Below are 13,215 nucleotides of genomic sequence, written 5' to 3'. Positions count from 1 at the left end.
TTTACACGACAGATCTTGCCCTAAGAGGGGTAAGGGACATTCTAGCATATAGAGGAATTAGTGAGCTAGTTTTACTACCAATTTTGCATTCCATTGGTTTTAAAAATGGTTTCAAAGCTCACTTTCTTGTGACCTTTTAGTATGCTAATTAGTTCACTCATAGTTCAGGTAATTTTCTGTTTGTTCTCATTAACTATTTGGTTCTCCTTGAGTTTATCTTGTTATGCCCCAGCTTGATGTCTATGGTGTCTATCCCTTCTCCCAAGGCCATGTTCTGCCAACTATCTGTAACATCTTCTGTCTTTCAGACTCTCTTCTGTTCTTCACTATAGATATTTGCATATTTTGTCTAAATTTCAAGTTAAATAACAGACTGGTCTTCTATTAATCATGTATCTGCAAGCTGGTAGACTACAATTTGAGATATAACTTCCGATTTGGGGCAAATCCCTGTAGGCAAAATGTACTTCCTTTTCTCTGATCTTTACAATGTTCTCTTAAAATGTTCAAACCATTTAAGTGATGTTTATTTGTGTCTGAAATTGGTGTAGCTGACTTATTACATCACCAAGTACAGAATTAGTTATACTTCCATAACCCTGTCTTTATAAAAATGAAAAACAAGAAACGCTGCAATTAGTCTCCTCAGTAACCATGTAATGTGTGAATTGGGTGAAAATGAAGTGTTTGAATTTGAAAATGCATATACTAGCTATGGCAGACTTGTCAGTTCAGTTGCAAGACAACCTTTGTAGATATTTATGCTATATTTTCTGCAATCACTGCTTGTATTGATGCCTGCTGGAGGTACCAGAGACACACTGTGAAACAAGTTTTGACTGTATGTACAGGTGTACTATTAAAAACTTGTCAGTTTTAGTTCTGCCTATCGATTTGTAGCATCTTTGGTGACTTTCAAAGGAGAGCATGAATGTATTAACAGAGCACTGGACTGGGCAGGGGAGTTGGAACAGAGAGAGCACAAGTACAGTGAAAGCACAGTGTGACCAAGGTTTGATGTGCTCTTCTACTGTTCATGTTGTCATAATGTAGCTAAGGTAAAAACTATAGCTTATATTTACCTTGGCTAAGAATAGCTAAGGTAAAATATAATTTTGCGTTTTAACCAAGTCCATAATACTTAATATTTTTCACTGTCTGCTTAAATAAACCACCAAATTTTCTGCTTCCAGTTTATGCTGAATACTACTGTGAGAGTAGTATTCACCTCCTACCTCTTCTGTGCTCTGTGGCTTGAGAGCGGGCTTTTTGGATTTTTTTATTTTTTTGGAAGAGCCCTCTACCATGTCTGATTTTTATCACTATTAGTTATTGTAAGTGGTAGGGTTCTGCTTAAATGGTTTGATCTGGTATGGCAGTTTTCTTTGTTCCTATGCAAAGTAAATAGATTATAACTAATCTGGAACTTTCTGTCTTGTTGGATTTAGTGATACTAAAGGGTCAGTCTTCACTGTCACTCAGTGGAGTCTTGGTACTGCTCAGTGTGATACCCATGCGTAGATGTGTGCAATTTTGCCTTACCCAAAGCTCAAACACGTAGAGTACAAGATACTTTTAAAGATCAGTTTTTCCTTCTGTATGATGGATTTGAACTTCATGAGATCTTTTACTGTGCTAATGCATTTGTTATTGTTTGAAGTTGGAGTAAAAGTAATGGTGCAGCTGTGCAAAAGCTTATTCCAGTGCAGGAAAGGATGAGGTGGGAGTGGAAACAAGCAGCTGGGGGTGGGATGACTGTGGGAATGCTCCTGTGGCTTTTGCTGGCTGCCAGTATTAGTGAAATTTGGCTTAAGCTTGTATAAAATAGAAATTATATGTTGCTGTATAGCTGTTCTTTAAAAAAACTTGTAAAGCTAGTTTTTAGCAGCAGTGGTGATAAGAGAATGGATGTGGTTTGAGTACTGGAGTTTCTAATGCTCATTTCTGTGTTCTTGTCAGATTCTCTGTGAAGACCCAAGGGTTGTCTTATTTTACTTTTTATCTGCTCTCACTTAAAACTCTAGAATTACAGTTCATTCTTTTGCTCGAGGCAAAGAGGACAGAAAGCCTTTGAGAGCTTCATTATTTGCCTTTAGGTGACTAGGAGAATGTGGTTAAGTGGAAAGCTGCTTTCTGTTGCTTCCCTCCCTTTTGTCACAGTTTAACCCCTGCTGGTAACTAAGTACCATGAAGCCCTTGCTCATTCACCCCTCACCCAGAGGGATGGGGAGGAGAATTGGAAAGGAATGTAAAACTTGAGGGTTGAGATTGTTGCAGAATGGCTGTGTGATCATGGCCATGACTCCCTTAAAGATCTTTGTGAAACAAAGTTAGCGTAAGTTAGCTGAAGCAGGCCTTGCAGCTATGCTGAGGCATGCTGATAAGGAAGCTGAGAAAAACACACTGATCTTGTGCCTAATGTTGTAAATAACTTTGAGGAATTCGCGTAGACAAGAGAGGAAAAAAAAAAATGTAGCTAGCTATCCGCAGAAACCGCAAGTAGGAGGACATATGAAAATGTAACCCTTTAGAGCTTAGCCAATCAGCAGATGACTTGTAGGCATAATTAACTGGAACTGTATATAAGACATAATCGCGCCATAATAAATCGAAGCTTGCTCTATCACTCATATTGAGTCGGCTGCTTGCTTCCCCTCGCTCGTCGTAAGTGGCGCCCGAACAAGGGACCCCTAACCTTGTTCTTCACCGGACAGCGAGGACGGAGAAGCACTGGTAGCAGCGACCAGAGAGCAGAAGATCGGCTGATGCTGGCATCGTACCCGATCCGTGCTTGAGCCCAGGATAATTCAAGAAGGGGTTCGCCGTCCATGAGCTGCTACCCAAGGGAAAAGGCTGCAACAAAGAGGACTTTAACGAGTGCACAATGGAAAAAGAGGTAGCGCTAGCACTTTTACAATGCTTTTTAGAAAAGCGGGGAGTAGGCCCTTTAAAAGATCTGGCCGGGTTAATTACTATGGGTAAAGCAAAAGGATATTTTGCAGATCCTGAGCATATGTTTGAAGTAGAAGAATGGCGTAATTATGGGGATTGTTTATGGGATTTAGTAATAGATGATGATAAGGCAGCAAAAAAATTGATGAAATCATGGCATGAAGTAACTAATTGTATAAAAAGATATCAAGCAGAAAAGCGCCTTGCTGCAGCAGTAACAAGCCGACTTGCAAGCGCAGATCCTAATGCAGGAAAAATTATGCCATGTGAAAATTACATTCCAATACCCCCTTTATCACAAACAGTGCTCTCTGTACCACCTATAGAGCCCACTGTACCACCTATAGACCCTTTGTGTCCTCCGTCCCCCCCTCCGGCGAAGTAGCCTCGGGGGGGCCAGAGGGCAGGGACACATCGGACGAAAGTGCTGCTAAGGAAGAAAATAGCAGTGGGCAGTCAATACAAAATTTAAAAAAAAAAAAAAAAAAAAAAAAAAAGGAACAAAAAAATACAGTAAACAAACTGGTGCGTTCTACGTGCATTAATTGGCAAAAAATAGCACAAGAAGCAGCTGCTCAGGGAATATTTAATATTGCTGAGCAAGTCAACCCCCCACAAGCTTTCCCTGTAACGTATCAGATAAATGCCGGTAACCAAAGACAGGGAACCTGGGAGGCTTTGATTGGAAAATATTAAGTCAGTTACGTAGTACAGTGAATGAGTCAGGCCTCCACAGTGAGCCCACCAGATATACCTAACTTTATGAAAGGGCCGTTATTGTGCCAGTGTATTCTGGAGAATAGTAACAGTTACACCAAAGGCATTTTAGTAACCCTGCCCTTAGATTCTTCTGTAGAAACAATGCTAGAGCGAATGAGTTGGGTGCCAGTAGGTCAGCAAGCCTTGCTAGTGGAAGCAATCCAAGCAGTAGGGAGAGATTTAGTGCAAGCCCAAAGTCAGGCTTTTGCAGCGCTTGCGCCTCTGTGCCCCCCTGGGGCTACTGCGCCCCCAAAGCCAGCGACCACCAAGCACCTAGACTTCCTCTGCTATCGATGCGGGAAGCCAGGACATACCCGTGACCGATGTCGACAACGTCAAGTGTGGTGCCAAAATTGTCAGCGAGGGACCCACAGCACCAATGTCTGTCGGCAGATGGGAAACGAGAAACCGAGCGCGAGGAGCCGCAGCGCGTCGACCCCAATCGCGACTCCTGTCACCTTCACGACACCACCTCCAGGAGACATGACCAACTCTTATCAGCAGACACCGTGTTACAACCCACCACCCGAAGGAGCCTCAGCCTGGACCTGGCAACAGCAGTAGATACAACATTAATTGACAACCGACCACAAAAAATCGCAACTCGTGTCCGAGGACCTCTGATAATTAATGGACAAAGTTATGGTGCTCTATTATTAGGGCGGTCTTCTGGTATTTTGAAAGGGCTGTTGTAAAGTGTGTTGCTTATAGTAATAATTGTTATCATTGCACTCGTATGTTTAAGCTGTGCTCTCTCTTGTATTCAAAAATTACTCGAGCGTGTAACTGTACAAGTTTTGCTTGCACAAAGAGAAAAAGGGGGAAATGTTGCAGAATGGCTGTGTGATCATGGCCATGACTCCCTTAAAGATCTTTGTGAAACAAAGTTAGCGTAAGTTAGCTGAAGCAGGCCTTGCAGCTATGCTGAGGCATGCTGATAAGGAAGCTGAGAAAAACACACTGACCTTGTGCCTAATGTTGTAAATAACTTTGAGGAACTCGCGTAGACAAGAGAGGAAAAAAAAAAATGTAGCTAGCTATCCGCAGAAACCGCAAGTAGGAGGACATATGAAAATGTAACCCTTTAGAGCTTAGCCAATCAGCAGATGACTTGTAGGCATAATTAACTGGAACTGTATATAAGACATAATTGCGCCGTAATAAATCGAAGCTTGCTCTATCACTCATATTGAGTCGGCTGCTTGCTTCCCCTCGCTCGTCATGAGATAAGAACAATTATTGTTCTTTCATTTTTATTTTATTTTCAATTATAATAACAACAATAGGTTAGAATAGAAAAGAGGGAGGGGGGGAGAAATGAAATCCAGAGGGAAGGGAGGAAGAAAAACAAGTGATACACAATATAATTGCTCACCACTTACTGACTGATGCCCAGCCAGTCCCCGAGTAATGATCGGCAGCCCCAGCCTCAGACAGTGGTGCAGACAGAGACACATACACCCCAGTTTATATACCGAGTGTGACGTCCCATGGTGTGGAATACCTCTTTGGCTGGTTTGGGTCAGCTGTCCTGGCTGTCTCCTCCCAATTTATTGCAGCCTTCCAGCCTTCTGGCTGGCAAGGCCTGAGAAACTGAAAAGTCCTTGACTTAGTATAAACATCACCTTACCTAGCAACAACTAAAACCATCAGTGTGTTATTAACATTGTTCTCACACCAAAGCAAAAATGCATCACTGTACTAGCCACTAAAGAAGAAAATTAACTCCATCCCAGCTGAAACCAGGACACTTTACCTGAAGGCTGAGCATGTTGCCTGTAGGACACTTAAGATTTTCTGTCTTACCACCCTGCAGAACTGGAGAATCATGTTTGGTGAATAGTCTTGATTATTTTTTCCTGTAAGGTGGGTTTGGGGTGTATGTGTGTTTTGGTGGGGGTTTTTTCTTGTTTTTTTGGAAGATCAGTTTTGTTGGATTTTGACTGAAAAATGTCCTGAAAAAAAAACAAAACAGAAACAACCCTACCCAAACAAAAAAATCCCCAACCAAAACCCCAAAATAGCAGCTCTATTTACTTGATACTTAAGAATTATTTGAAATTGTTAATTGTTTACTTTCTGTCTGGGAACTGATAAAATACTTATCAAATTGTCTTAAAAGCTTATACAGCCATCATTCCCTCTTAATTTTGCTCAGAAATGTCCAGCTTCTTGATAGTGCTCAGCATCTGATGACCCAGAGACAGCTCCACCACTTTTCAAACTTTGTCATTGAGTATTCTGGTTTCTCTGCTATGGGATGAAACTGGAATTCAGTCAATCTAGCCTTGTTTCACACTGTCTCAGTATATTTCTTCTGTATCCCTAAAGTGTAAACTGTTCTCATAATTTATGGAAATATTACATAATACTGTTTGTTTTCATCTCTCTTGTCCTAATCTAATTTGTAGTGGAATGGCTGCTAATGTACCTTATTACACCAGGTGATTTTGATTCTTCCCTAGTATTTCTCATCAATAGATTTCACAGTATTTATTGCTGACACACTGCTGTTGATACTGTAACTCCTTGTAACTTAGGGTTACTGTGGGAGTGCTGGAGAAATGGGTTCTGTCTGCTAGAACATGCTGACATCTGACTACACCTGACATCTTGTGTTCTGAGCTCTTTTCCATGCTCTTCTTGAGTATCCTGTCATCTTGCTTTTGGGCAAACTGAAATGAGTCTTTGCTTAGCTGTCAGCAATGGTGATCAGGTCCTTTTGTGAGCTGCTAGTTAACTCTCAAAGGTATGCAATTAATTGTCATTGTTTTGACCCATGGATATGCATTTCATTTCACTAGTTATTTCTACCAAATACACTCTGAGGATTTTTTTGACCATCATGCTTGTATCTTCAGAATTGTTCTTTTCAGATACTGAAAGGGCTTGGTGTTGAAGGAAATCTAATTTGTGATAATGCTAATTTACGAGTTTTGTTTTTTAAACAAATCAGTGTTATCTCCCATTCTGCTACTAATAAATGCTTTCAGAGCTTTATTTTGGTAATCCTTTGTATTCTTCAAAAGGGAAGCTTCAAAGCTTAGTGGATAATAGGGTCTCCCCATTACCTTCAGATAATATTTACTTTTCTATCTGAAGAGGCATTCAAAATTCAAATATCTGAAATGTGTGGTGAAACTTGCAGTGACCTCCAGTTTGCAGTTAATGTAGAGTTTATTGACCTTGTCAGATTAATGTACTCTAGCAGGCAAGTGTTTGTCTACCGCTATGGTTAAGTGTCGTGGATGTGAGTGGTTTAGGTTGCCTAAAGCATCACCATCAAAGATATTAGTGAAATAGTTCTAATATGAATTTGTGAGTGCAACTTTGTGAAGCTTGATGGCAAGGTTTACTCTATTACATGGATGAAATATACAAAGGAAAATTGAATTAAAATAGAGTTGAAATTATTTACACAGACCAAAGACATAAAAGGATATAGGAGGCCTTCCTTGTTGAGTCATGAGGTTCAGAGTAGACACCCTTGTTGTCTAAACTCTTGACAGAGCTTGGATATGGCTAGGTCCAATCTTAGTTTCAGACTTGGACAATGGTTTTATATCTAAAGGATGTCTAAGGTTTGCTCACAGTTTAAGGTTGATCACAAGAGTTTTAGCAGCACTTAATCACCGATTGATTCACTTTAAGTGTTAAATTAATAGGATATATTTAAACTACAACAGTGACTTAACTACGGATCTGAGATGGTAACACTTATACTATACTTGCTATGAGGTACCTAAATCTATTCATACACAAATGTGAAGGAATAGATGTATAGAGATATATGTATAAATGTACAAAGGTATATACCTATTAAAAGTTCCCCTTGTTCAATGAAATATGTAGAATATCTTTTGCATTTCTCAGCAGGTGAAGGGGTTGAGCTTCGTGGAACAGGAGTATCAGCCCAGGCTCAGTCATTAGCTTTCGGTGATGGTCCTCCTAGCTTCACAGACTTGGGAGTTTGTGAGCTCTGAGCAGCATTCCGCTCAGAGGAAGATGCTGGTTGCAGCTAGCTGCAGTCCAGGAGAACTCAAAAGGGTCTCACTTTGGGACTGCTGTTTATAAGGTCACGAGATGATTGGCTTTAGTCATCTGTAAATTCCCATCCTGGCTGTAATCTGAGCTGGTAATATTTCAGAATTCCAGTAACAATGGTACCATTCCACTCAGGCTACTATCTGGGTCAGGAATGTATCAGGGCTATCAGGGAATAACTAATTGTCCCTGCTCTTGTTCCCTACCTTGACCAGGCAACAGGAGTTCCTGTTATGGACAGTGTTGTTCCCCATCTTAGCCATGCAAGAGTTTTTGGTATGGTCAAGGGGTGCTTAACTGCCCAACTCATTACACTAACGCTAAGGCCTAATGGAGATTCCTGAGGTTGTAGAGTGGCACAGGGGAGGAGGTGAGATGCACCACCACGTTAAGACAATATTTGAATTGTTTTGATTTATGACTCTAATTTCTGGCTGCTGAATATGTACTTGGAAAATTCATGTGTAGTCAGTGACAGTTTTCTCAGTTTATCAATATTTTACACCTTTTAAACTTTTTCCATGTTTTTAGACTGCAGAGTTGCCAGGTATGATACTAATATTACTTTCATTTTTTTCTCTTGTTGCAAGCTTTAACTTTACCACCACATATGTAATCAGTATCTTAAATGTTCCCATAAAATACGTCTGAAATTTGTTTTTTTTCACTGAAGCAAATATCTTTATGGATGCCTATCCTATGACTAAAGACTTGTAAGAGAATATTGCAGTTGTGATTAGCATGGAAGCTCACTGAAACAGTGTTAATGTGTTCTTAAAAACTTGGAAAAGTTCTCCTTTATTAAGGATCCATATTGCCTATTTTGTTGGACTATTTATATAAATAAAACATAGGTGATGGTTCCTGAGGTTGTGTAAAATGTGTTGTCAGGAAGTTCAAACTTGAAATGGAAATGTGAACAGCTGTTTTTTTAAAACAGTGGGGCTGGATGGAGTTTCTCTTAAAACTATATTAATATGCATAAGTTTATCTTAAAAAAGTTATTTCGATAACATCTGCATATAGTTCTGGAAAACAAGCTCTTATGTAAATATAGAACAAATATGAATTTGTCTTTTAACTATAAGTTCTCCTTTTATTTGTAATGAACAGTTCAATACAATAGGTTTCCTGTCCTGTGCAGATGCATCAGATGCCCCAGCCAGTAGGAAGCACAGGGGCACTTGAGTTTCTGTTAGGTTTTCAGTCATAAGTGTGGAAACTAGTTCTTCCATACTGCCAAGCAAACACAGCCACGCTCTTAACTGCCTGCCCTTCAGTTGTGACTGCTGGCTTCTGGCAAGGTCACTGTAACAAACAGAATTAGCTTTCTCTTTGAACCTCCAAGGTTAGGGCCAGGATCTCCTGCACTGGTACCTTCTGCTCCACACAGGCTTGTTCATGCCTTCTTCAAACATCTTCCTAAAAATACCTGAGAGTTTCAGTTTCTTCCCCTGACAAGAACTTGCTCTGAGTTGCAACTGCATGTTTCTTATCTTTCCTGGAGGCTCTTGGGAGGAAGAGCAGGGGTACGTCCAGAAGAGGTCTTGAAGACATGCAGATTGTTCTCTCTATTTGTTTTAAGCCAGTGTTACGGGAGGAGAGAGGAGAAGGAGCTTCACCCCCTGCTTTGTGTACAAGAAGGCATGAAATGAAACTCCTTAAGCTATGCAGATCTCTGGCAGAGTGCATTGCAGATAGTCTTTGGGGTTTTCATTTTAGGAGCGCATTGTGCCAAACTAATATAGAAAAGATTGGATGACTGATCTATTTGGCTTTTCTCACTGAAGATTGACATGCAGACCGATGCTCAAATTACCTTTTTTTTCTCTTGTGGGAAGAAGGCAGATAATCCCCAACATGGAACTGAGTAATAAAATATTTTGGATTAAACTAAGTTGTCTTAATCTGTGCATAGTAGGAAGGTGCTTTCATGTAAAGATGTGTGAAGTATTGTAAACTGACATACACTGATACCCTCAGCAAGTTGAGTGAGGAGAAATATTAATAACGGGCAAAGTATTTGGTTTAGATGATGATATGGGGCAATCTAGAATTGTTGCAGTGGGTTACAGTGGTGCAATGCCTGGCTATTGCTTTTGGCTTCTGCTGTAGGTCAGCATGCCTTTATTCAAAATCGTTACTGTTGTCGCTCATGTTGGCCTTATTGTTGGTAGTGAAGGATTCAGTTCTTAAAAGAAAGCTTTTTTTCTTGTAGGTACTTCAGAGGCAGATGGGCCCAAGTGACTCTCTTGGGAAAACATGGAGGAAAGGGTTAGAAAGCAACAGATCAGTAGAATACTGTAGAAGAATGAAGCTGGGTTAATTAGCATTGATAATATACAACTGTGGGTTGGCTTCAGGGGCGGTGGGTTGGCCGATGTAGATAAGGTGCAGCTGTGGCTGGTTCTGTTAAGTGGTTGAGAGCCAATGAAGAGAGAGCAGCCGAGGAAGAGAAAAGAAGAGAATGCATTTCCTGAATGAGGAGAAATTAGCAGAAGGTAGCAGAGGGACTAGTGTGAAGAGTATGTTGGTATAAATGGTAAAAAAAAACCTTGTTGCAGTCAGCTAGTTTGGAGAGTGCTGTGACAGAATATGAACTGTTGTATCTGGGATGTACATTTCATCCCAAAAGAATTTCTCAGGCCGTGCTTTTATCTATCCAAGATGAGAGAAGTCAGGGTTTGCAGACTGCATTCTAAAACTTTTCTACAACAGAAGCTGGACCTGCCTTTCTGAATAGGAAAAAAAAAATAATTGCTGGAAGGCTTTGAGCTGAAAGCTGTCCTGTGAGATGTCCGTGAGGTAGATTTTGATGTCTCATTCAAATGTTTATTGTCTGTACTAAAGAGATTAACATCAGTAACTTTTCTTGGCTGTTGCTCTTGGAATATTCTATGTAAGTTAAGTTTACTAATAACATCACAAACCTTTATGAAAACTCCGGCCTTCCTCAGAAAAGTACTGTCTTTAATACTAGAGAAAATAGGGGAAAGATTTGGTTAAACTAATGAAACTGTTTAATGTTCATCTTTTTAAGCTCATTTAGAGTATACTTGGTCTTGAAATTGTTGTTTATATTGAAAACTTTGATAGATTAGCTCTTCAGACAATTATACGTGTGTATGGTAAAGAGGAACAGTGCTACTATATCTTCAGTTCTATCTCTTAAGCGTGTGGTTAAGTTCCAGCATGTTCAGGTACAATGGTAAGCCATCTTGTCCTGAAAAACATGCCGAAGCATATAATTCCTTTCAGCAGAAAATTAGTATGCTCTACTGTTTGTTCTGAGCTGCATGTTTGCGGCAATATTTTACAGTCCTGCCACTAGTGAGAATGCTAAGCAAAGCCAAGTGGGGAAGGACAGTGGCTTCGGTATTTTGAAATCAGTTATGTATGAATTGCATTATTATATTTTAAAAATTGATGGCAAATGGGAATAGAGGCCTGCCAGGGCAGACTGCTTATAGACCTTAGGAATCAAGATTGCAAGGGCGAGTGCAGCCAGAACTTCTATGCTTTTTGTCTTCCTTTCATCCCACAGGGTGGACTGCTGAAGAGCTAGAAAGGGGAACTCATAAGAAATCTGCCAGCTTCTACTGTCTAGACAGAGTTCCATAGGAGCTTCATCAAAATGGGTGTCTGACTTTTTCTGAATTGACAAATAATTAAAAAAAGCATACATTTTTCCAGGCAGCAGTTGACCTGTACACCTAAGAAGTTCCATTGTCTTTAACAGTACTCACATATGCAATAAATATTTGAGACCTAAATAACCATAAATAGCTGGGACACAAACACACAGGTTTTAACCTTGTGAATGAACCTCTAGTAAAACCCTTATGCAATGGTGGAGCCTTATAGGCTTTATTGGTGTTTTTTAGAGCAAGTGTTCACTTCTTGTGTATCTATCAGATTTGTGCTATTGGTGACTTAGGCTGAGGTGAAACTTCTCTGATCTGGGTTTCATTTAAAACCTGAATCCCAATACAGAGGAAAATCAGGACCCAAATTACCACTATGACCACCTTGGTGTTACATGTAACCGTTGCAAGGTTCTGACTGAAGCTTCTCTGCTCATCAACTCTATCAAGCTACTGGCAGCAGGGTGATGCTAACATGAAGCCTGTTATACTCGCAATGACTAGGTAAGTGTTGTCAATCTTCTGACCCTCTGCTACATAAAAACTTGGTATGGAGCTCATAAGATTAGTGAGGCAGGCAATCTCTGATGCTTTAGGCAGGAGGTGCCCATGGAGTTTGGTGAAAAGAATGATGCAATATCTGGTAGTGTAGCATGCGTTACAAATGGCAAAACCTACTGGGTCTAAAAATTTCCACATATTTGTGTTTAAATTTACATATATTTAGCATTCTTAGGTGGCTTCTGCCTAGGCCATGCTAATAGTATATTGGTATATGCTGATTTGTGAAATATCTAAAAAGGGTAAGTTTTTAATGATTAATTCTGTGTTGTGGTTTAACCCCAGCCAGCAATTAAGTACTGTGCAGCTCCTTGTTCACTTCCCTGCCTCTCCTCCCCAAGTGGGATGGGAAGGAGAATCAGGAAAAAAGGTAGAACTCAAGAGTTAAGAACAATTTAATTGAAATATAATAATATTGTAATAAAAAGGGGAAAAAAACTCCAAAACCTAGTGATGCACAATACAGTTGCTCACCACCCACTGATTGATGCCCAGCCACTCCCTGAGCAGTGGTTGCCCAGCCCTGGCCCCCTCATCTCCCCAGTTAATATACTCAGGATGATAGTCTATGGTATCGAATATCCAGTCAGTTGTCCTGGCAGTGTCCTCTCCCAATTTCTTGTGCCCCTCCAGCCTTCTTGTTGGCAGGGCCCAAAAACTGAAAAGTCCTTGGCTTAGTACAAACATTACATAACACACCAATGTTTTTAGTTGTTGCTATCAACATTATTCTCATACTAAATCCAAAACACCACATTGTACTAGCTACTGAAAATTAACTCTATCCCAGCTGAAACCAGGACAGTATCCACCCCTTATTCCATACTGTTTGTCATGCCATGCTTTCCAATGTGCTATCATTTCCTCTGTCTTTTGATATAAACATGCAGATATTGATTGTAGAGGAATGAAGCTGGGTTAATTAACACTGATAATATACAGCTGTGGGCTTGCTTCAGGGGTGGTGGGTGTGCAGCTGTGGCTGGTTCCTGCTAAGTAGTTAAATAGCTCTAATAGGGATGGAAGAGGAGCACTGGATGAAGAGAGAGATGGAAAAAGTAGAGGGAGGAGAGAGAGAGTATGCCCCAGATGTAGAAGAGGCTTTGGGAGAAGAAGGGGACCTGGATGAGGTGAGGCTGGCTGGAAGAGGAGCCTGGAGAAGGAAGAATCTGGACATAGCAGAGGCAAGAAGCAGGGTGGACTGGCCTGAAGAGGCTGAAGAAACAGCACAGACAGTAGATGAACTTTTGAAACC

The 13,215-nt window shown here is 40.5% G+C and overlaps 1 protein-coding gene across 2 annotated transcripts in view; it reads left to right on the top strand.

Moving 5' to 3' along the window:
- LOC129783149 (mitogen-activated protein kinase kinase kinase 1-like) overlaps positions 1–13,215 on the top strand; it is a 100,669-nt gene that overhangs the window by 39,842 nt on the left and 47,612 nt on the right. The gene's annotated exons all lie outside the window — the stretch shown is intronic.

The sequence above is a fragment of the Falco peregrinus genome, chromosome W (genome assembly GCF_023634155.1).
Source record: "Falco peregrinus isolate bFalPer1 chromosome W, bFalPer1.pri, whole genome shotgun sequence".
NCBI classification, from domain to species: domain Eukaryota; kingdom Metazoa; phylum Chordata; class Aves; order Falconiformes; family Falconidae; genus Falco; species Falco peregrinus.
This window is presented reverse-complemented; position numbering and strand designations above follow the sequence as displayed.